We start from the raw sequence: 23,282 nt of genomic DNA, 5'->3' as shown, positions 1-23,282 counted from the left end.
ATCGTCAGTTGATCGATTTGATTGATATGCAAACTGTAGAGGGTCCAGTTTCGGGGGCAGCTGATTCTTTATGTGACTCAAAACTAACCGCTCAAAGCACTTCATAATGATTGGAGTGAGTGCCACTGGGCGGTAGTCATTGAGTTCTGAGGCTGTAGCTGCTCATTTCGATTTACATGCTCCATTAGGTCAGATTATCTCAGGGCACAACGTGAGCTACAACAGCTATGCTGATGACACACAAGTGTATTTATCAATAGCACTTGATGACCCCGACTATGTTGATTCATTGACACAATGTCTTACTTGTGTTTCCAAATGGATGAGTAGTAATTTTCTCAAACTAAATAAAGAGAAAACTGAAATTGAAGTGACAATAATGGATATAATGAGGTTATTAGAAATAAACTTGATCCATTAGGATTAAAAGTCAAGACGGAGGTAAAGAATTTAGGGGTAACTATTGACTCTGACCTGAATTTTAAATCACATATTAATCAGATTACTAGGACAGCACTTTTTCACTTAAGAAATATAGCAAAAGTTAGACCCCTTATAACATTGCAAGATGCTGAAAAATTAGTTCACGCTTTTGTTTTCTGTAGATTACTATAACACACTCCTCTCAGGACTACCCAAAAAAGACATCAATCAATTGCAACTAGTGCAGAATGCAGCTGCTAGAATCTTAACTCAGAAATGAAAATCCGAGCACTCACCCCAGTTCTGATGTCACTACATTGGTCACCTGTGTCATTTAGAATTGACTTTAAAATACTGCTTATGGTTTACAAAGCCTTAAATAATCTCGCTCCATCTTATATTTCGGAATGTCTTCCACCATACACTCCAAATTGTAACCTTAGATATTCAAATGAGTGTCTACTTAGAATTCCAAGAGCTAAACTTAAAAGAAGTGGTGAGGCGGCCTTCTGCTGTTATGCACCTAAAATATGGAATAGCCTGCCATTAGGAATTCACCAGGCTAATACAGTGGAGTATTTTAAAACACTGCTAAAAACACATCACTTTAACAGGCTTTCTCATAGCTTCATCTTAGTTAAATCCTGATGCTCTGTATATTCAAAATTCATGGTAGCTCCAAAATCCGTACTAACCCCTACTTTCTCTTCTGTTCTTTTTCTGGTTTTCTGTGGTGGCAATCTGCGCCACCACCACCTGATCAAAGCACCGTGATGTCCTTACATTGATGGATTAAAGGCCAGAAGTCCACATGACCATCATCATCAAGTTCTTCCATGAGAACCCTGAATACAATGAGGACTGACTGAGGTCATTTATGTTAGGTAGAATGCCTAGAGGGGTCTGGGTGGTCTCGTGGCCTCAGAACCCCTGCAGATTTTATTTTTTTCTCCAGCCGTCTGGAGTTTTTTTTTTGTTTTGTTTTTTCTGTCCTCCCTGGCCATTGGACCTTACTTTCATTCTATGTTAATTAGTGTTTCCTAATTTTAATTATTTATTTTGTCTTTTTTCTCTTTTTTCATCATGTAAAGCACTTTGAGCTACATTGTTTGTATGAAAATGTGCAATATAAATAAATGTTGTTGTTGTAAATGCCACCATCTCAGGAGAGAAGTGTCATTTCTGGGTCACCATGTGAGTCAAAGAGGTATCAGCACAGTGAAAGATAAAGTGTATGCTGTGCATGATTGGCCGGAGACACAGGATCAAAGGTCGATTCGTGAGTTTCTTGGATTGGCCTCTTACTACAGGCAATGTGTACCTGAATTTGGCACTATTGCTGCAGCTTTGCATCGTTTGTTGAGCCCAGATGAAGCATTCCAGTTGGGGAAAGACCAACATGCCGCCTTCAGTAAATTGTACGTAGCCCTTTGCGGTGTATCAATTCTGGCTCCATCCAATATCGACGTGCCGTTCCTCCTTGACACCGATGCCAGCGATGTGGGCTTAGGGGCTGTACTGTCAGAGTGACACACAGAGTGAGAGCACGTGGTGACTTACTATAGCCGTGCTCTCAGAAAAACTGAGAGGAATTATTACGTCACTTAGAGGGAGCTCCTCGCCATGGTGGAATCTGTTTGTCACTTCAGGCACCACCTGTTTGGTCTCCCTTTTTTTGTCCTCAGTGATCATGCTGCTCCTCTAATGGTTTCTGTGTTTTCGACAAATGGAGGGTCAGATTGCTTGTTCATTGGAGGAGCTTCAGACATACCACTTCCACATAGAGCACCAATCTGGATAACAACAAAAAATGCAGATGCTCTGTCTCAACGACCCTCAGTAGACCGGGGATGTGCCTATAGTGAGCGACAGGAGCATCAAAATCAAAACCATGAGGATGCTGATAGGGTTCAGTGCCAAGCTCATTCGGTGCCACATTGTGCACAAGATTGTGCAAGTCAGTCAGGAATATAATCCCAAGGTCAAGTAGGTCCTCAACTGGAAAGAGGAACACCATCATCCCTGTGGGGAGAAAGTGGCGCTTGAATCACCTGCAGTTAAGGGTCTTTGGTCCCAATGGGACAGCTTAGCTGTGGAGGAGGGGGTATTGAAGGTACAGTGGAGGGACCCAGTGGCTGCAGAAGGGAAGTAGCAGGTTGCTATATCACAACAGCTGTGTGAAGAGATCCTGAGAAACATCCATAGAGTGCTCAGAGTTGCTCATTTGAGCAGTCACTAAGACCTCAGAGATGGAGAATCAGTTTGTTTTAGTCACAATGGACTATGTTACCAAGTCGCCAGAGGCCTATGCACTGCATAATCAAGAGGCCAAGACTGTTGCTGAAGCTCTAATTTCAGGATTCTTTAGTAGGTTTGGGATGCCTGTTGAACTGCATTCAGAACATGGGAGAAACTTTGAAAGCCAGGTCTTTCAAAAAGTATGTGAGAGACTTGGCATCTAGAAAACATGAACCTCCCCCCTACACCCCCAGAGTGATGGGCTAGCCGAGCGGTTTATTCAGACTCTGACCACACAGCTAGCTCTTACCACATTTAAAGATGAAGGACTGGTATCAGCAGTCAGCTCGGATTCTGATGACCTGCCGATCTGCTGTGCAGGAATCATCGGGATGCACCCCTCCCTTTTTAATGCTGGGACAAGAGCTTCGAACACCGCCTGCACTTTTATATGGTGCACCCCCTGAAACCCCAGCTGAACCTCCAGGTCCTGAGTATGCTTGCAAGTTGCAGGGTCAACTAGTGGTGGCGCATAACTTTGCAAGGGACTGGAAAAGAGTAGCAGCTGAGAAACAGAAGCGCCACTATGAAATTCAGGATCAGGGGCAGCCTTTTCAAGCAGCCAATCAAGTTTGGGTGGAAGCAGGGTTGCAGTGGAGTCTTGGGGGGAATGTGCTTTGTGAGGTCTCAGGGCACCTCCATAGAAACAGCTGAGTGACAGGGGTCAGGGTTAATTAACAGTGTGAGGGGATAAAAGTTGTAGTGTGTAGCTGGCAAGGAGAAGCACAGGAGTTGGTAGGAAGACAGCATCCTGGTGAGAAGGGAGCAAATGGTTAAAGGGCAGGCAAGAGGCAGACAGAACAAAGGCAAATTATTTTTATTATTTAGAGGTGTCCCAGTGACCCAGACAACGGGCACCATTTATATCGAGGCATATCAAATAAAAAGTCAGTCGGCATTTGGAAGACTCCCCCAGAAAAGCAACTCCTGTGTGTCATATTCAACTGGTCAACTTTTAGTTATTCAAAATATATTTTTAATATTGATTTTGAAAACTAATATTAAATGTCGTTTTTTAAAATCTGTTGTATCTATGCACTGTCTAAAACAGAGGCGGCCTTAGGGTTGTGCGGGGCATGGGGCTGATCAACCCCATGCGGGGCCGGTTACGTCAAACACTGTTACAGGTATGTGTGGACTGTATAAACTTGCGTGTGAATTTAATAAAAATAATGTTAAAATAATGTTAATGCATTGCATTGCATCTTTGTGGACTTGGAGAAAGCATACAGTATGACAGGGTGCCTCGTGAGAAGCTGTGGTATTGTATGCAGAAGTCGGGAGTGGCAGAGAAGTACGTAAGAGTTGTACAGGATATGTACATACGAGGGAAGTGTGACAGTGGTGAGGTCTGCAGTAGGAGCGACGGATGCATTCAATGTGGAGGTGGGATTACATCAGGGATCGGCTCTGAGCCCTTTCTTATTTGCAATGGTGATGGTCAGGTTGACAGACGAGATTAGACAGGAGTCCCCTTGGACTATGATGTTTGCTGATGACATTGTGATCTGTAGCGATAGTAAGGAGCAGGTTGAGGAGACCCTGGAGAGGTGGAGATATGCTGTAGAGAGGAGAGGAATGAAGGTCAGTAGGAACAAGACAGAATACATGTGTGTAAATGAGTGGGAGGTCAGTGGAATGGTGAGGATGCAAGGAGTAGAGTTGGCAAAGGTGGATGAGTTTAAATACTTGAGATCAACAGCACAGAGTAATGGAAATTGTGGGAGACAGTTGAAAAAGAGAGTGCAGGCAGGGTGGAATGGGTGGAGAAGAGTGTCAGGAGTAATTTGTGACAGACGGGTATCAGCAAGAGTGAAAGGGAAGGTCTACAGGACGATAGTGAGACCAGCTATTTATTATGGGTTGGAGACAATGGCACTGACCAGAAAGCAGAAGACAGAGCTGGAGGTGGCAGAGTTAAAGATGTTAAGATTTGCATTGGGTGTGTCAAGGATGGACAGGATTAGAAATGAGTACTTTAGATGGTCAGCTCAAGTTGGATGGTTGGGAGACAAAGTCAGAGAGGTGAGATTGCGTTGGTTTGGACATGTGCAGAGGAGAGATGCTGGGTATATTGGGAGAAGGATGCTAAGGATAAAGCTGCCAGGGAAGAGGAAAAGAGGAAGGCCTAAGTGAAGATTTATGGATGTGGTGAGAGAGGACATGCAGGTGATGGGTGTAACAGAACAAGATGCAGAGGGCAGAAAGATATGGAAGAAGATGATCTGCTGTGGCAACCCCTAACGGGAGCAGCTGAAAGAAGAAGAAGTTAACATCCATCCATCCATTATCCAACCCGCTATATCCTAACTACAGGGTCACGGGGGTCTGCTGGAGCCAATCCCAGCCAACACAGGGCGCAAGGCAGGAAACATACCCCAGGCAGGGTGCCAACCCACCGCAGGACACACACACCCACACACCAAGCACACACTAGGGCCAATTTAGAATCGCCAATCCACCTAACCTGCATGTCTTACAAGTTAACATGCACCGGATTTTCTCATTACAGTATTCAGCAAAATTTTTGCAATATCACATGGATATTATCAAAATATAACTGGAGAATATAACTTGACAAATCCGCTCAAACAGGACACGTGGACCTGAAAAGCGGGGCCACGTTAGGCACGGGGCATGGGGTGGTCGCCCCTCTTGCCACCCCCAAACGTTTCTCTTGGTCTAGAACAGGGGTGTCAAACTCCAGGCCTGGATGGCCACAGTGGCTGCATGTTTTCATTCTAACCCTTTTCCTAATCACTGACCAGTTTTCATTGCTATTTAACTCATTTTCCCTTCATTTTAATAGCTCTGTTTTTAAGGATTCAGTCCTCTGAATTTATTCCTTTCTTCATTAAATGAGAACCAAACAGAAATGAGATGTGAAACAAGCCGACAGATGACCAGCTAAATTGGGATTTCAAACTCCAACTAATTTTCACTCTAATCAGTCTCTTAATGAAAAGCTGATTCTTGCTGTTAATTAAACTCGTTATTTAATTGCACAGCTTGTTGCTGAGCTCATTCTGCCACGGTAGACATTTCTAAAACTGTTGATTTTCTGTTTTTTCTAAGAACATCGTCAAAATATTTTGGTGACCTGAGAGATCAACCTTACTGAGACCTTCACCTTTCGTTATTTTCAGATATTATGTGCTGGACACAGGTGAGCTGGTCATGTGGCAGCTTGTTTTGTGTCTCATTATTGTTTGGCTGCTAATTAAGGAAAAAGAGACAACTAAGGGGTCTGAGTCAAGTTAATTAAAACAAAGGCAAAAGAAGTTAATTAGCAGCAAAAACTGGTCACTAATGAAGAAGATGGTTAGAATGAAAACCTGCAGACACTGAGGCCCTCCAGGCCCGGAGTTCGACACCTGTGGTCTAGAAGATCTAACGTACCAGTTGTTATCTGGATGTGCATCTGTGTACTAGCAAGCTTTTCTTCAAACATCTCTAAAGACATGCATGTTAGGTGATTGGAACTTCTGAAATGTCTCTTTGTAGGTGTGTGCATTAGTGTGATAGAGTAATGCCCTGTCCTAGGGTGACTACCTTCCTTGTGCCCAGTGTTGGTAGTATGAGCTCCAATCCCTGGTGACCCTAAATTGGAATGAATAGGTTTAAGAAAGTATTGTTATGGCACCTATCTGCTTTTTCCACCTTTTCTCTGTGACTTCATGTGTCAAGACACATTTCTTGTTTTCTTGCATGACTAAATAAAAATCTAAACCCTACCTTTTTTAATTTGATTAATAAAATCATGTTACTATATATTGCTTTATAGTTTCAACAACTACAGGAGACAATATAGAATGCAGACTGAAATGGAAAAGTCCATGAATAAGCCACTAATAAGAAGATCTAGTTGACAGCACTCTTTGCAGAGATGTTGACAAATGTTAGTTATTTTTAGACCGGCCACTTTTGATTAATTTGCATTGTAACAGGAAGCTATGGCAGATGTTTGCCTTATGTACTTCTACATCTTTCTGAATAATAAAATAAATACATAGAAAAAGATTCAGGAAAGCTGTGAATGTTAAAAATTACATAATTATTTTTAAATGTATTTAATAAAAAAACCTACCTCAGTGGTAATAGCTACATTTTTACAGACAAGTAACAGGATAAAATTGTAATATATAGTGGTGTAACCTGGTTGTCATTAATCATGAAAGTGCTAATCCTGGTACTGTTCATTTACAAGATGTAGTAAATTCAATTCAGACAAGCACAGCTTATGTGATTAATAAACAACTAGCAAATCGTGCTTGAGAAAATTTTGCAGGATAAAAGCATTAATGAGATGAAGATGAGGGACAGAAGAACATCACATGTTACAGTAAGAAAGAAGATTATTTTAATAAGTAGTGACTTGTGAGTCAAGTCAAGTCAAGTTGGGGAGCATGCACTGGTACAGTGCGTTGCCGCACCCACCACACGACAAAACAGCTCGGGATCCCAGTTGGCAACCCACGAGGCAGACACGCGGTCCAGTCCCACCCTCCGGAAATGACTCTCTGTCTGTCACAGCCAGGTGTTATGTGGGCAACCCCTTGGCCTGGTCCAGCCACTCGGGTCCCCAACAATGAGGATCCTATGAGCTGGATCACCTTCGGGGAAAAGCGCCACATGGCCATAAGTGCCGTAACTGACGCTCCCTCACAATACAGGTAATGTGCCTCATTCGGGTCTCCATGAGCAACCGCTCATTCGACACAAAGTCAAACCAATGGTACCCAAGGATTTTCCAGAGAGACACAGCACCAAAGGAGTCCAGTCTTCGCCTCAGGTCACTGTCCATGTCTCGCAACCATATAGCAAGACAGGAAGCACCAGGACTCTAATGACTTCCAGTGACTTCATGACCCCCCATGCTCTGCATCTACAGACTTCTTAGGAAGAGTCACCAGAGACATGAATGTCACTGCCAAGGTAAGTAAACCTCTCAACAAGGTCGACACTCTCTCTGCAAACAGACACACTGCTAATGGCTGTGCCCAAGAAGTCACTAAAGGCCTGGACCTTGGTTTTTTATCCAGGACACTCGCAAGCCCAGACACTCAGACTCCTCGCTCAGTCTCTCGAGTGCCCCGATCAGAGCTTCCATTGACTCTGCGAAGATCACAGCATCGTCAGCAAAGTCAAGATCAGTGAATCTTTCTTTACCAACAGATGCCCCACAGCTGCTGGACCCCACGACCTTGCCCAACACCCAGTCCATACAAGCATTGAACAGAGTAGGAGCAAGAACACACCACTGACAAACCCCAGAAGCAACTGGGAAAAACACAGAGGCTCTGCCTCCACTCTGCACAGCACTCACAGTACCAGTGCACACGCCGCTCCAGCATATCCAGCAACGTCAAGGGAATCTCGCAAACCCTCAGGAAGTCCCACAGAGTAACTCAATCAACTGCTTTATGAAAATCAACAAAGGCTGCAAAAAAACTCTGTCGATATTTGTGTTTGCGCTCCATAAGAACCCTCAGTGCCAGGATGTGGTCAATGGTAGACTTCTTAGGTGTAAAGCCAGACTGTTCCGGTCGCTGGTAGGTGAGAAAGTGATCACAGATCCTATTGAGGACAACCATAGCAACGACCTTACCCGGCTTAGAGAGCAGTGTTATCCCCCTGTAGTTGCCGCAGTCCAGGTGATCACCCTTCCCTTTCCAGATAGGGACGGAAAGTCCCATTTTCCAGTCAGTTGGGATGATGCCAGTCTCCCATATGGAAGCAAAGATTGCTTGCAATACCAGGACAGCCTTACCACCAGCCTGGAGAAGTTCACCCCAGATACCACAGATCCCTGCAGTCTTTCCTCCCCTCAGCTGGTTCACCACCTGTGCAATCTCAGTGAGATTGGATGGTTCACAGCTAATTGGAGGATCAGCCGCAAGAATCATGGACCCAGAGATATCCAATGTCCAAGCCAGAGGATCAGCTTTGAACAACTGCTCAAAGTAGCCAGCCCAGCGGGTCACAACTGAAGTGTCATCCGTGAGGACCGTTCCATCAGCCGCCCTGACTGCGTCTCTCCGAAGAACAGATGGGTGTGCGTAATGCTTCGATTCCTCTGTAAGCAGGACGTGGGTCACTATACCACAGATGGTTCATCACTTGCTCACAGATTTCTCTAACAAACACCTCTTTATCTGCCCTCAGAGCCCTTGCAGCCGTCCTTCTCAGTTCCCAGGACAGACCAGAGTTGCCATTGGGCCGTATGCTGCAACTCCTCTTGATGATATCCAGGGTGCCCTGTGAGATGAAACACCTCCTTCTGGGAACACCAGTAACACCAACACAACCCCCAGCAACATTCAGGGTCTTGTCATGGAAGGTCTCCCACATCACATTAGGATCGGCAATTGCACCCAAATCTGCAAGTTCCTCGCACAAAATGCATGCAAACTTGTTAGAAACAGCCTGGTCTTGGAGTCTGGCCAAGTCCAGGCTCATTTTTCTCATAGATAGTAACCTACTGGACCTAAGCTAGATCCTAAGAGTAGCAACAAGAAGTCTGTGATCAGAATTCACAAACTAGGCACTTCTGTAGGATCCAGCAATTTGCAGCCCCTGACCTTTTGCAAAGTCAAGGAACATGGAGCAACTTTCACCACCCTCATAGCCAGCCCTTTCAGTGCCAGTGGCTGCATTGAAGTCACCCATGACCAGAGGAGTGTCACCTTCTGGGCACCCATCAACCACTATGCGAAGCTGAAAATAAAATGCCTCCCTTGCCGAGACATCACTCATCGCGGTCGGAGCATACACTGAAACAACAGACAAGGCACCCAGGGAGTGCTGTAATCTGAGCCTAATAATACGCTCGTTGAAAGGAGTGATATCGGACGATCATCGGAAGAAGCCAATCTGCTACAGCAACAACTATTCCCCGAGTATGAGAGCCATCAGAGCGGCCAGACCAATAAAAGGTGTATCCACCTACAGAGATCCGGCCAGTCCCCGGTCTGCGCACCTCAGAGAGTTCCGCCACTGAAATGCAGAATTTACGCAGCTCCTCCGACAGCAGAGGAAGATGATCATCTTGCCGGAGAGACAAGACGTTACATGCACCTACCCAGATGGGCCGCCTCAAATTGGGACCCAAGTGCTGCTGTGCAGCGGGCAACGCCTCAGCACCACACCAATTCCGATCCCCAACAGACCTGACCCAATTGCCTCTCCAACGGTTTTGACTCTTCTGGGGATGGGGCTCCCAAGGGCTTTCCCTCATCCTCTTCATGATGCGAGTAGCCTTCCTATTTGCGACTACAGCAGAGTTACTCCCGTGGAGAGCAAAAAGGAGACCTTTCTGTCATCTCGGAGCTTTGTGAAGTTTTTTTATGATGGCTGGAGTGCCAATCCTGCCACCAACCCCCATGATTTCCCTGCAAGTTGGAAGACCCGCTTGCAGGGCCAGATGCAGTTTAGCGTCATACCCAGGACAAGACTTGTGAGAGGACTCGAGATTAGAATAGTCACATGATTAGTATGGGATGTTATTATAGTCATAACAGCATGAATATTTACAATACAAAGTGTAACATGAACAGGTTAACAGAACATATTGGATAAGAAAGAGAAATGCAGGGCACACATAAGTCAGTATGTGTGAAGTGTGGCCGTCAGGTAATGTAGTACACCGAAGTCTATAATAATTGTTGGAAAATGCAGTTTGTTGCATAAACATCATTGTCAGCGAAAATATTCCCCTGTGTGTAACCTGCAAGTACCTGTACGTTTAACCTGAGTTTCAATTTAACTCTGGAAAATGTAGTGTACAACAGGCCATGGGTGAAAACACTGTAATATAAAGGGAATATCTTGTTTTGAGTTGTCAGTATTATGGAATCCCTGTAGTTTTTCCGTCGTAATGTTTCTTGTTGTCTGGTAGTTTGCTGCTGCTCTTCAGAAAAGTTGTGTGTGTAATTAGTGTTTTGTTCACTGTCTAGGTGCAAGACTTGCTGCCACTGATCTTTGGATAATATCGCTCTGTGGTTTTTCATACGTTGTCTTTGTTGTTCTAAGGAATCTTACTTGTGCTGGTTGGTCTGGCGTGATGTACATGTTTCTGCTTCTGTGCATTGGTGTGAGTATGTAGGCCAGCGAGACTGTATGTGCCTTTTCATTTTATCGGGAGGCTTACGCTGAAGTGAAGGTAGGTTCACTTCAGCGTAATGGTAGGTTCATAATGTAGTTTTGGTGAGTAACAAAGGCAGGAGGCTTACCTTGAAGTGAAGAAAAGAGGAGATGTAAAATGGTAGTGTCATAATGCAGTTTCGGTCAGTAACAAAGTATGCACCGAATAAACAGTCAAATACCACAGTCCATAATAGTCACATTGAAGAACTGAAGACTTGAAGATAAGCCTAAGACCAAAACTCTGCCAGGAACACAGATTCCTCGCTGTTGTTGTGGAGGGATATAGTAGTTGTGCCAACCATTGTTTATATAGGCATGGACAGACACAAGTGAAATAATATAAGAAGTACCAACAAAGCCATTATACTCATCACAGGAGACCATAATAGACGCAATAAGAATAATAATAAATGCAATAAATGAAAACAGTAAATGATATAATCAATAAAAATTAGAAATCTGGGTATTTTATATCTTTAGTCAGAGGTCAGAAGAATTGAGTTAGTGTCATAATTTTAGTGATTGCAATTTAATGATTCAACAGAGTAATTTTGTCATCTGCCAAGCATTATGTACTGTATTTCTACAAATTATATCAATGAGCGAATATCTTATACAAGCTTTTAGAACCACGTATTCTAATTTTGTTTAAAAATGGATATGTGGAACTTTTTATAGCTGGTTATTCTGACTTTCAGAAAAAATGAAAAATCTGGAATATTTTGGTGAATAGTGCAGGGCCTACTTTGGACTTGACCTATGCTGTAATATCAAAAAGGATCTTTCAGATCCTGGCACAGGAATAGAGCAAATAAAAAAATGATTCAGCAAATAGAGGATACATTTTCCTAGTGTGTATTCAAGTGTTGAAATCATATAATCATATCACATTTATTCAAATGTAACAAAATGTGGACAGCATGGATCCTGCCACATGCCTAAGATGTGCATGTTAAAAAGATAGAATTTTACTTGTCCTTGGGGGAAATTTAGCTTTTTATAGAACCTCTTTAAATACATAGATAGATGAGTAAATTAATAAATAAGCAAATAAATATACATATACAATTTGGTCTGAACACACACTGGAATGAATGTAAAGCAAACAAATTGGAAAGAAAGGTTCTGGCTTGGCTGTCACAGTTCCAGTGAGGCATTATGCAGACATAATGGTGTTGGTATAAATGAGCTCCCATAACGTTTCTTAACACACTTCTGCTGAATAATTCATTGGTTGAAAGTCCTCAGTATTAGTGTGTCAGATAGGACTGAGTCTGCCCTTTTAATTATCTTGTTTTGTTCGGTGGACCCCTCTTGAAGTGATGTTACCAGCCCAGCACCACAGATGTGAAGGATTTCACTTCCAACAACAAAGGAACTCTGTCTCCGAAGGAAGAAGAGCCCGTTATGCTCTCTCTTATATAGATCTTCTGTGTTCTGAGACCATTCCAACCTGTCATTAATGTGGACCCCCAAGTACTTGTAGGAGTGGACTACCTCTACATCCATTCCTTGATATGTGACCAGACATAGAGGCTCTTTGGTGTGGAGAAAATCAAATAAATTACTAAAATACATAAATTACTAAACTGGACCAGCGTTAGCAAATATCTGAATCTGAATATCTGAAAGGTGTGCTTGCAATAGTGCCACATTTGGGATTGATCTCCAACCTTAAACCTAATAGTGCTGACATAAGCACCAGTTCCTTAAAACCCATAATTGGAAAAATAGGTTAAAATGAACGAATGGATGCATATCAAAATATCTACTTTTGACAATGGCATCATGACCATTGGGGCTGATGTGGCACATGGCATCTTGTAACCTAGCAAAAGAAATTATTACATACCAGTAACAGCGCACTGCACGATAACGTGCAGTGAATACACTTGACTTGAGCTTTCCTAGTTTTCCTCCTCTTTCTTTCTCTGTACGTTTAGCATTCGTTTGCTCAGAGGTTGATGCGCTTGCTGCTTCCTGAGCAGCTCTACTTTTCTCCATCCTAGCGGCCCGCTGCTTCTCTTCTTTCGTCGGCATCTTTTCACGTTAGAACTGATTAAGTCAGTGTTTGTGTTGCAATTACTTAGTACATTTTCTTTAATTTTTCACTTAAGCTGGCACTTAAGTCTTCAATCTGCCTCAAGAATGATTTAAGATATGAAGAGGCCCTGCTGGCCGGTGCCAAGAGTTCATTCTACAATAAAATAAAATAAAAATAAAGAGAAGAATAACCTTGGAGGTTAATCATCACCATGAAAGTGGATAGTAGACTCACTTAGTATATGTGTACTAAGTTTCAGGTCAATAGGTCAAACGGTTTGCGAGCTATGGGTGATTTAAAATCCTGGACAGACAAACGAACAGCCAGAGTGGCGAATTATTTTTAAAGACAATTGGTTTAATTCTTGTTTTTTGTATTTATTAGAAGTGTACCACAACAGACAAAACAACAAACGACAGAAAACACAGTGAAATAGTATAAAGGCTATACAGTAATGTGTGATTATAAAAAAGATAAGCATTGTAATGAATACATCAAAGATATACCAAATACCAAATAGATTAAAAAAAAACAGATTTGGTTTGAAAACTTCAGTTGCAGTCTTTAACATAATCTCATATATTCTTTTTGGTGCTCAATATGAAAAGCCCTACCACTGTACATGAATTCTTACTCATTGTGAGAATTACAAGTAATATGTTATCCTTTGATCTTAGATATCTTGCAGGCTTGTATAGAAATACCATGTCATGAAAATATTTTGGAATATGAGCAAGTAAAGCTTTATATAGTAAACAAAGTGTTTATTTTATTCTACACAAACATTTGCTTGTATCCAATAAAGTGAACAAAAACCCTTTTTAATATGATCAACCTGCTGTGTGCCTTTGAAGAGAATAGAGAACTCTGCATTTCGATTACGTTGAAGTTAACTCAATCTGTCTGCATTGTTAAGGTACAAAGTTCCTGAATCAACCTTAGATGCATAGTAACCTCTGTGTCCTGAGATTAGAATATAGACACTGTATTCTCTCTTACATGTCATCAAACGCTGTTAAAAAAGGTTGGCATCAGGAAGGGCATCCAACCTAAAAAAAGTCTGCTGTGATAATCCCTTGATGATGAAATACGAAGAGATTTTGGGGCAACCAGCTAACCTAGGTAAACTTAGATGATGATGGTAGTGATATATTGTGATGATAAAAAAACTGCTCTGTAAGTTTATTTAACTTGAGAATTTATTAACAACCTGTGGTAACTTTTATATATCTTAAAAATGAAATATCGCTATAACTGTTCATATTTAAGTGTCTCGATGCATGCTCAATAATCCAGATAAGGAAATTCTAGAAAGTTGATTCAGTTCATCTGGACATAGTTCTTTTCCAGGGTGATACGTTACATCACTCATCCAAGTGACTTCCTCAGTCTCAGTTGACTGCAGGTTTCTCCAAACTTATAAACAGTACCTTTGCATAATGACCAAATCTAGCACCATTGACTAACAATGGGCCGTGTGATCAATGATACGCAAATTATCCATTGATCAATGGCCATGAGTACCATTCACAGAGAGTTGGGGAATGGCTGCAATCACAGCATTGTAAGATGGTGAAAGATGTACCCTAAGGGCTCATTTATACTTCACGCTCAGAACGCGTACGCGCCCGCATCATGGCCGCCACGTGTTCCGAGTGTTCATTTGATGCGTCCTCTGAGCAGGTCCTAAGAAATGAACGCAATGTTTGCGCGAGTGGCAGTACCAGCAAAATGTCAGGGGTTGGAATGTGACGTCAGAGTCTCTGTTTACTATCTACATGTACAGAAAGCCACTTTGCGGATCCTACGAGATCGGTGTGCGTGCTTTGATATTTGATAAATGGTTCAATGTGGTGAAGCAAAATGCCGACATACAAATGTATTCGTGGTGCTTTTATATTCAAGCATCGCATATTCCCGATCGTAATGACACGATACGTTTTAAAATTCGCACATACCGTCTTCTGTGCTATCTTTTTTTCTAGGGCTTCATCTGCTCCTGACAGCAGCAAATCGCCAGCAATAGATCGCCACACTGCGCACATTAAATGTATAATATTCCAACTATCTGCACATTTAGAATCCTTAGATTTATACTTGATATCACTTTCATGATGAAAAGCATTAAAGTATGTATATTACATTTTACAGATAAATCGGTAATTTCGTTTAAATAATGAATACTGTTAATAATTACACACATGGGATGACACAGTGGAGGAGCGTTAGCGCTGCTGTCTTGCAGGGAGTCACGTCGCTGATATTCCCTGCCTGGAGTTTACGTGTTTTCCTGCTGGGTTTCCTCAGTGTACTCCAGTTTCCTTCCAAAGATATGCAGATTTGGGGATTTGGTGTCGCTAAAATGACGCTAGTGTATGTGTGTGCTTGTATTCACCATGCGATGAGCTGAGGCATCTTCCAGGGATTGTTTCTCACTCGTGCCCAATGCTTGCTGGAATGGACACATCCCTGGATTTAATCAATAAACATCCTTTTCAGAGATATTGCGGTAAGGTGTCATCAGAATTTAATGGGTGTTCTAGGCAATTCACAACACAGAGAAGCCGAACATGTTCTCACCGTGATAATATCTCACACTGCCACCTGGCAGATTCCTCCAGATTTACGGAAAGTACACACGCAAGTATAAACATTTCAACGATTGTGTAGCAGGAGCGTCCGCTGCAGCATGCGTTGCGTCGCGTGAAGTATAACTCCGGCCTAAGGCCCCCTCCTCGGTTCAGAGATGGTCGTTCCTTTTTCACGTAAATGGCCTCCTTGATTCCTCGCTCAAACCAGTGTTCCTCCTTGTCCAGGATGTGCATATCTTCATCACTGAACGAGTGACCACTGTCCTGTAGGTGTAAATAGACTGCGGAGTCCTGGCCTGACGAGGTAGCTCTTCTGTGTTGTGCCATTCGCTTCGCGAGTGGTTGTTTGGTTTCCCCGATTTATAATTCACGGAGAAACCTGCAGTTAACTAAGACTGAGGAAGTCACTTGGATGAGTGATGTAACATATCTCCCTGGAAAAGAACTATGTCCAGATGAACTGAATCAACTTTCTAGAATGTTCATATTTAAATTTAAACTTACTTTTACACAGTATGGCACACTTCACATTGACAAGTTCAGCATACTATTCATTGACAAAAATAGTAAAATAAAGCACTACTGTATTGAAAAGAAACACAAAAACACCATTAAATTTGCACATAAAAGTATACTGTACATAGAGTATTCATACATATGTCTGCAGATACTGGTTTTAATTTGTTTTAGGGCTACTAATATTATTTCAATTATGTTTAAGTAAATTAAGGCCAGATGACATTAAAATAAGCTTTGTCAATCCAATAAACACTAAAATTTCCCTGAATATATTAAGTAAAAGTTGCTTGACAATTATTGTTTCTTGTTGGCAACCTTCTTTTTTAAGAGTTGTGAAAAATCTCTCAATTTTGAACTACAGTAATTCCTCGCTATATCGCGCTTCGCCTTTCACGGCTTCACTCCATCGCGGGTTTTATATGTAAGCATATTTAAATATATATTGCGGATTTTTCGCTGCTTCGCGGGTTTCTGCAGACAATGGGTCTTTTAATTTCTGGTACATGCTTCCTCAGTTGGTTTGCCCAGTTGATTTCATACAAGGGACACTATTGGCAGATGGCTGAGAAGCTACCCAACTTACTTTTCTCTTTCTCTTGCGCTGACTTTCTCTGATCCTGACGTAGGGGGATTGAGCAGGGGGGCTGTTCGCACACCTAGACGATACGGACGCTCGTCATAAAATGCTGAAAGATTATCTTCACGTTGCTATCTTTTGTGCAGCTGCTTCCTGAAACGACATGCTGCACGGTGCTTCGCATACTTAAAAGCTCGAAGGGCACGTATTGATTTTTGATTGAAAAACAAACTCTGTCTCTCTCTCTCTCTCTCTCTCTTTGTCTGCTCCTGATGGAGGGGGTGTGAGCTGCCGCCTTCAACAGCTTTGTGCCGCGGTGCTTCGCATATCTTAAAAGCCAAACAGCCCTATTGATTTGTTTGCTTTTCTCTCTATCTCTCTGACATTCTGTGCCCCTGACACGCACTCCTTTGAAGAGGAAGATATGTTTGCATTCTTTTAATTGTGAGACGGAACTGTCATCTCTGTCTTGTCATGGAGCACAGTTTAAACTTTTGAAAAAGAGACAAATGTTTGTTTGCAGTGTTTGAATAACGTTCCTGTCTCTCTACAACCTCCTGTGTTTCTGCGCAAATCTGTGACCCAAGCATGACAATATAAAAATAACCATATAAACATATGGTTTCTATTCGCGGATTTTCTTATTTCGCGGGTGGCTCTGGAACGCAACCCCCGCGATGGAGGAGGGATTACTGTATTTAGTTGTGTGCAATATTGTATTTAGTATAATATTGAATCATAAATCATGTTTTAAAATCAAGTCTCCTTGCAATATACAGTATATATATTGTGACGTACGTGCGCTTTAATTTTTTCTTAAGTTCTCTTTTGAACTAACGTCTGTTTTGTGTATTCTTTCTCAGTGGCGTAGTCAGCAGGATTGTTCATGATGTCTGAAGAACAAGACCTTAATTGCATCTTCACAAACATGGCTGCAGAATTACAGTGAATGGAACTGCAATTGGGGCAGACTCAAACAAAGCTGGCTGAATCCGAAAGACAAAGATGATATTGAAACCTATTTTCTTGTCTTTCAAAGGACTGCAACCTGTCATCACTGGGAGTGAGCGGAATGGGCAAACATACTGGCCCCATTCCTGAAGGGTGAGGCACTGCGGACTTATTGAACTCAGAGCGGAAGATGCTGCGCAGTATGAAACGCTATGGCATGGAAGGCACGGCTATGCAGAGTTGCGATTCGACCCAGACACCCCCAGGCATATGAACTGTGGAACAAGGCTGGATGCTGGCTATGGCCAGACATAAATGATGCAAAACGGGTCATAGAGCAGGTTGCCTGCGATCTCCTAATAAATTCCTTGCCTCACTTTCTTTCCCAGCCAGTCCATTGCCAACCAGATAGGGATATGGATGCCCTGGCCAAAACATTAGAGCGTCACTGCATGGCCTACCAATCCGAGCATGCAGAAAGGTCCGCTCGCTAAAGCCAGACAGGACGTATGGACTAACCTGTTTCAAATGTGATGAACTGGGGCACACCTCACATTCCCCCCTGAAATCAGAACCCATAGATTGCAGCTGGGTGTCCTTGTATGGGAGTGATGGTGGTAATTGGGTTTAAAGTAACAGCACTAAGTGATTCCGGCAGCAATATTTCCATTGTCGCTAGCTGATATGTGTTACCACAGCAATGACTTACTGAAAAGACCAGTCTGACCTGTATTCATGCGAAGATGCAGGGGTATAAGTCTGCCACCTGCATAATCAGTTACTATGACTCCTTAAGAACCCTGCGAGTGTGCCAGTCCTCTGAAATCCACCTTTACCTGTGATACTTGGATGAAACTGGTCTTACAATAAAAGTGGTTTAACACACATCACTACTTCACACTGTTTGGGCCTCAATATGGACAGAAATGTTTGGCCCCAAACTGTCTCCACGCAAGATAACCAGCCAGCAAGAAGAGATCATGTGGCAATCCACTGTGACGGAGTGGAAGCCGGAACTTTGTGGCCAGGAATGTCATTTACCGGAGATGGAACAAACCAGTCAGAAACTCTGCCATTGAGGTCAGCCATGATCTCCTTTCCTTCTTGGATATTCAATTCAGGGCAATGGAATGATGATTCCCTGAAGTTTGCCAGGAATGCAGTAGTCTCCGTTGATAGCCAATGAACAAATTTTCTAATACCCACCGGGCCCCACTTCATCATTAATAACAATTTATTATATAGAGTAGCTGAGCACAAGGGGGAGGTGAGGTCACTGTTACTAGTCCCAGTGACATGTTTGTGAGTTAGCACACACCACCTCCTGGACGCCCATTTGGAAGCCAACAAAACGTTGGAGAGAATCAAACTCCGCTTCTATTGGCCAGGGGATTAATGAGGAGATCTGTTGTTTCTGCACTTCTTGTCCAGAGTGTCACTTACGTCAGATTCCTAGGAGGGACCATACTCCTTTAATCCCCATTCCCCTTATCGACATACCATTTGAATGAAAAGGGGTTGACATCGTGGGACCACTCGATCCCTCGGCTTGGGGACATAAATATATTCTAGTCCTCATAGATTACATTAGTCGTTTCCCTGAGGCTGTTCCTTTAAGAACGGCTAACTCTAAAACATTCACATGGGAACTTGCAGGGGTCTTCGCACAGGTAGGCATCCCTAAAGAAATCTTAACAGATTGTGGTATGCTTTCACCTCGGAAATGTTCAGGGAGGTTGCCAAATTACTCTATATTAAGCATCTAAAGACTGCAGTATACCATCCTCAAACTGACAGTCTACTGGAGCGGTTTAACTAGACCCTCAAGGAAATGCTACGCACGGTGGTCTGTGAGGATTGGTGGAACTTGGATCAGTTGCTCAGCTTTGTTCTTTTCGCATATTGGGAAGTCCCACAAGCCTCTATGGGGTTTTCTCCTTTTGGGCTATTGTATGGACATCAATCCCAAGGATTATTGGATATCCTAAAGGAAGGATGCGAGGAAGAGTCCCTCCCATCCACTAAAATTTTGGGATATATTGTACAATTTCGTGACAGATTTGCAAAAGTTCAACCCATTTTACAAGAAAATATGGAAAAGGCCCAAGCAGTACAGGCCCGGTGTTACAACTGTGGGACATCCTCACGTGAATTCAGACCCAGTGACTGTGTCATGCTATTGGTTCCTACCGACCACTCTAAATTTTTGGCACATTGACAAGGCTCATATGAGGTTAAGGAGCGAAGAGGTCTTGTCGACTATTTAGTCAAACAACCTAATTGTCGGCTGATCGAGTGGGTAAACTACATCAACCTGCTGAAATCATGGAGGGAGAGGGAGGTGGACCCATTTCCTACTCAGTCTCATTCTCTGTTCACTCACTCGGAAGAGTCAGAGCTGGAATCAGTTATCCTGTCAGTTCCCAAGGTATTGAGCGAAATGTCTGGTCGGACCTTGCTAACTGCACACGATATAATTACCAAACCTGGGGTGATAGTCAGGGAAGTTGAGATGAAGAGAATGTTGGAATTAGGTGTAATATAGGAGAGTTATAGTCCCTGGTCCAGCCCAGTAGTCCTTATCTCTAAGCCTGACGGGAGTTGGAGGTTTTGAAATGACTTCTGTCAATCATGTTTCCCAATTCGACGCCTATCTTATGCCTCGCATTGACGACCTCTTCGAGAGACTAGGTGGGACGAAATAATTGACCATCCTTGACATGACGAAAGGGTATTGGCAAATTTCTTTAACAGAATTCACAAAGGCAAAAACTGTATTTAGTACCCTTAGTGAACACTGGCAATATCATGTTCTTCTATTTGGCTTGCCCGAGGCACCAGCCACTTTCCAACGTCTGGTGGATAAAGTTCTGCAGCCTCATAATTCCTACCTAGATGACATTGTCATCTATTCCGACGCATGGAAGAAACACCTAGAGCAGATTCGGGCTGTGCTTCATACACTCGGTAAAGCCAGCCTTCAGATTTATCCCAAGAAATGCTTCATCAGGTTCGCCAAGGCCAAATATTTATGTTACCAAGTGGGCAGAGGTACAGTACAGCCACAGTGTTCCAAAGTTGAAGCCATCTTAAACTGGCGGCCTCCAAAAACCAAGTGGCAGGTCCAAACCTTTCTCGGCTTAGTGGGATACTACTGCTGGTTCATGCCCCACTTCTTATAGAGAGAGGCACCCTTGACAAATTTGTCAAAGAACAGGGCTCCTAATTCGGTGGTATCGGATGAAAACGCAGACTCTGCATTTTGTGACCTCAAGCATACCCTAACGTCGGGCCCTGTTTTAGTTGCTCCTAATTTTTTCTCCTCCTTTTATCCTCCAGACCAACGCTCCCGACACAGGTCTTGTTTCTGTGTTGAGCCAAAGCGTTGACAGTGTCTAACACTCTGTCATGTTCTTGAGCTAGAAACTGCTGGACAGGGAAACCAGGTATATGGCAGTGGGACGAGAAGCCTTGGGTATTAAATGGGCTGTTACACAACTTAGGTATTACCTTCTAGGCCATGAGTTCACCCTTGTCACAGACCATTCGGCTCTGCAGTGGATGACGGTCCACAAGCAGTCAAACCTTTGTGTCACAAGGTAGTTTTTGCACCTACAGCCTTACAGGTTTTCAGTCGTTTATAGCAGAGGCTCTCTCCAAGCCAATGGCAATGCTCTTTCTCAGGTTCACAACCTCTCGGTTTGGACAACCCGACCCGATAGGTCTGGGCTTGGTCATGTCATACATGTGCACCTGGGGGATAGTTTATGGGCTCAAATACCTGAATGTTCCCACCAGACCAGGGGTTGACACTGCACACTAATTCTTTCTCCTCTTTCCTTGCAGACCAGCTGGCGAATCCTCACCTTAATATATATTCTCTAAAGAGTTTATACACAGAAAACTGAAAAGTCCGAGCACAGAGCCTTTTGGTAATTCATATAAAACTATTGGTTGATCTGATAGGTACATGTCAACCAGGAGACAGACAGAAATTAAGGAGTTAAGTAGGATTTAACCTAAGAAAGTGCTTTGTCCCAGTACAGTACAATAGTCTACTCCAGGGGTTCTTGGCCCTGGTCCTCTTGACACATTTTTTCTCCACACAGTTATTTAATTACGATGTTATTCTTATTTTTTTATGGAATGAAGATAGCTGCTATTAGGAAAGACAAGTCATGAGTAAACATGACAAGAATGCCAAAGAGAAGCAGCGTAAATGTGTGATCCTTAAAAAACAAACACATAAATAAGAAAAGATGTTCCAGAATTCATGGACTGAGAGAATTAAGATAAAATCCTTGGAAAGAATGCATATTCATTTAAAATGAGAGACCAGTTAATAAAAGTAAGTGTTTCTTATAAATATCAACAGTCACTATGATCGTCCAGGAAACTGTTTTCTCCCTGGTTGATGGAATGAAAGGTTAACATTAAATCCAATTAAGCAACAAGATAAAGGACACCTCTACTTGAGATAAAACTTGAGGTAAAAAAGGTGTCCTTTATAGTTTTCACCAGTGCCTAAAGCCAGAGTGTGGGGTATTAAACACAAATGTAATGATCAATAACCTGCTAATACGTCAATTGTGCATGGGTCTGTAGTAATTCAATTATGTTCATATTTAAATTCTTAAATAAACATTTCTAGAGCATTACAGGGATGCTTTTTGGACCCAGATTAATAAACAGAAAAGTTAAACAAGTTTATCCTAGACAGTGTATTCTAGTGCTTCAGATATTGGATAGAAAAGCACAAGGTGGACAGGTAAATCCTTTCTTTCGATCTGCTGTATAAGGTGAGGGTTGCAGCATCAAAAAAGCAAACTAAACAGATCAGGCAACCCTGTTTACAGAGAAAGTCTTCAGAGGAATTCCCAGATGCTTCAAGGCCTCCCAACACAAAAACTCTACAATAGAATAAATAATTTTGTTGCAGTTTTTTTCTTAAGATTTGTTTGTTTAACTACAGATGAAGCAAATATACAGTATAAATCAATAGAGGTGCATGGAATGAAAGATATACAGTCTTAAACTGCATTTGCTAATTGAATAAAATGATTTAATGGTATTAGAGTTTACATTTTAAATGTGCTATTTAAGACATATTCAGGTTACTTTGTTGCTAATAATTATTCACAATATTGTTGGCTTCTAATGTAAAAAAATATATGTTCCATTAAAGCATTTGTGGCATTTACCTTATTTCGATCTACAGGTGTCAGATCTCCATGCTGGTTTGATTTAGATGCCCTACATCTCCAGTTAACAAATTAAGCACTTGTGAGTTCACCCACATCCTCTTCATTTTTAAATCACACAAACACTGGTATAGAAAAGAGAAAATGTTCTCCCTTTTACATGAAGCAAACAAACAATTTTCTTCAAGCTATAGGAAAGTATGCCCGAGTGACTTCTATGCTTCATCAGTCCTAACTGAACAAGCCCCTTGCAATGTAAACATCAGTCGAGCCACCTGCAGATAAATAGGCAACACAACTCAGGAGAAAGGAGTAAATCTGTTCACCTAAGAATTCAAAAATCATTCAGAACCAGAAAACCAGCTGAAGATTTTACAATGACTCACTTAGTGTGTTTACTATAGAAAATCTTCGGATACAAATCTACCATAATGAAAGGACAAATGTCTTTGTATCTGTTTGTTTGTCGTATGTCTGTCAGTCCAACAGATGATGCATCACAAACTTTTAACTCTGCTTTTAGGAATCCCAAA

The 23,282-nt window shown here is 42.3% G+C and overlaps 1 protein-coding gene across 1 annotated transcript in view; it reads right to left on the bottom strand.

The window, feature by feature from the left end:
• trim66 (tripartite motif containing 66) overlaps window positions 1–22,860 on the bottom strand; it is a 155,886-nt gene extending 133,026 nt beyond the window's left edge. Inside the window, exon 1 of the mRNA XM_051923663.1 lies at window positions 22,750–22,860. The gene's annotated coding sequence lies outside the window, so the exon portion shown is untranslated. The remainder of the gene's footprint in view (window positions 1–22,749) is intronic.
• Window positions 22,861–23,282: the final 422 nt, after the last annotated feature.

Source organism: Erpetoichthys calabaricus, chromosome 2, assembly GCF_900747795.2.
Source record: "Erpetoichthys calabaricus chromosome 2, fErpCal1.3, whole genome shotgun sequence".
Taxonomy (NCBI): domain Eukaryota; kingdom Metazoa; phylum Chordata; class Cladistia; order Polypteriformes; family Polypteridae; genus Erpetoichthys; species Erpetoichthys calabaricus.
The sequence above is the reverse complement of the archived record's forward strand: the minus strand, read 5'-3'. Positions and strand labels throughout refer to the sequence as shown.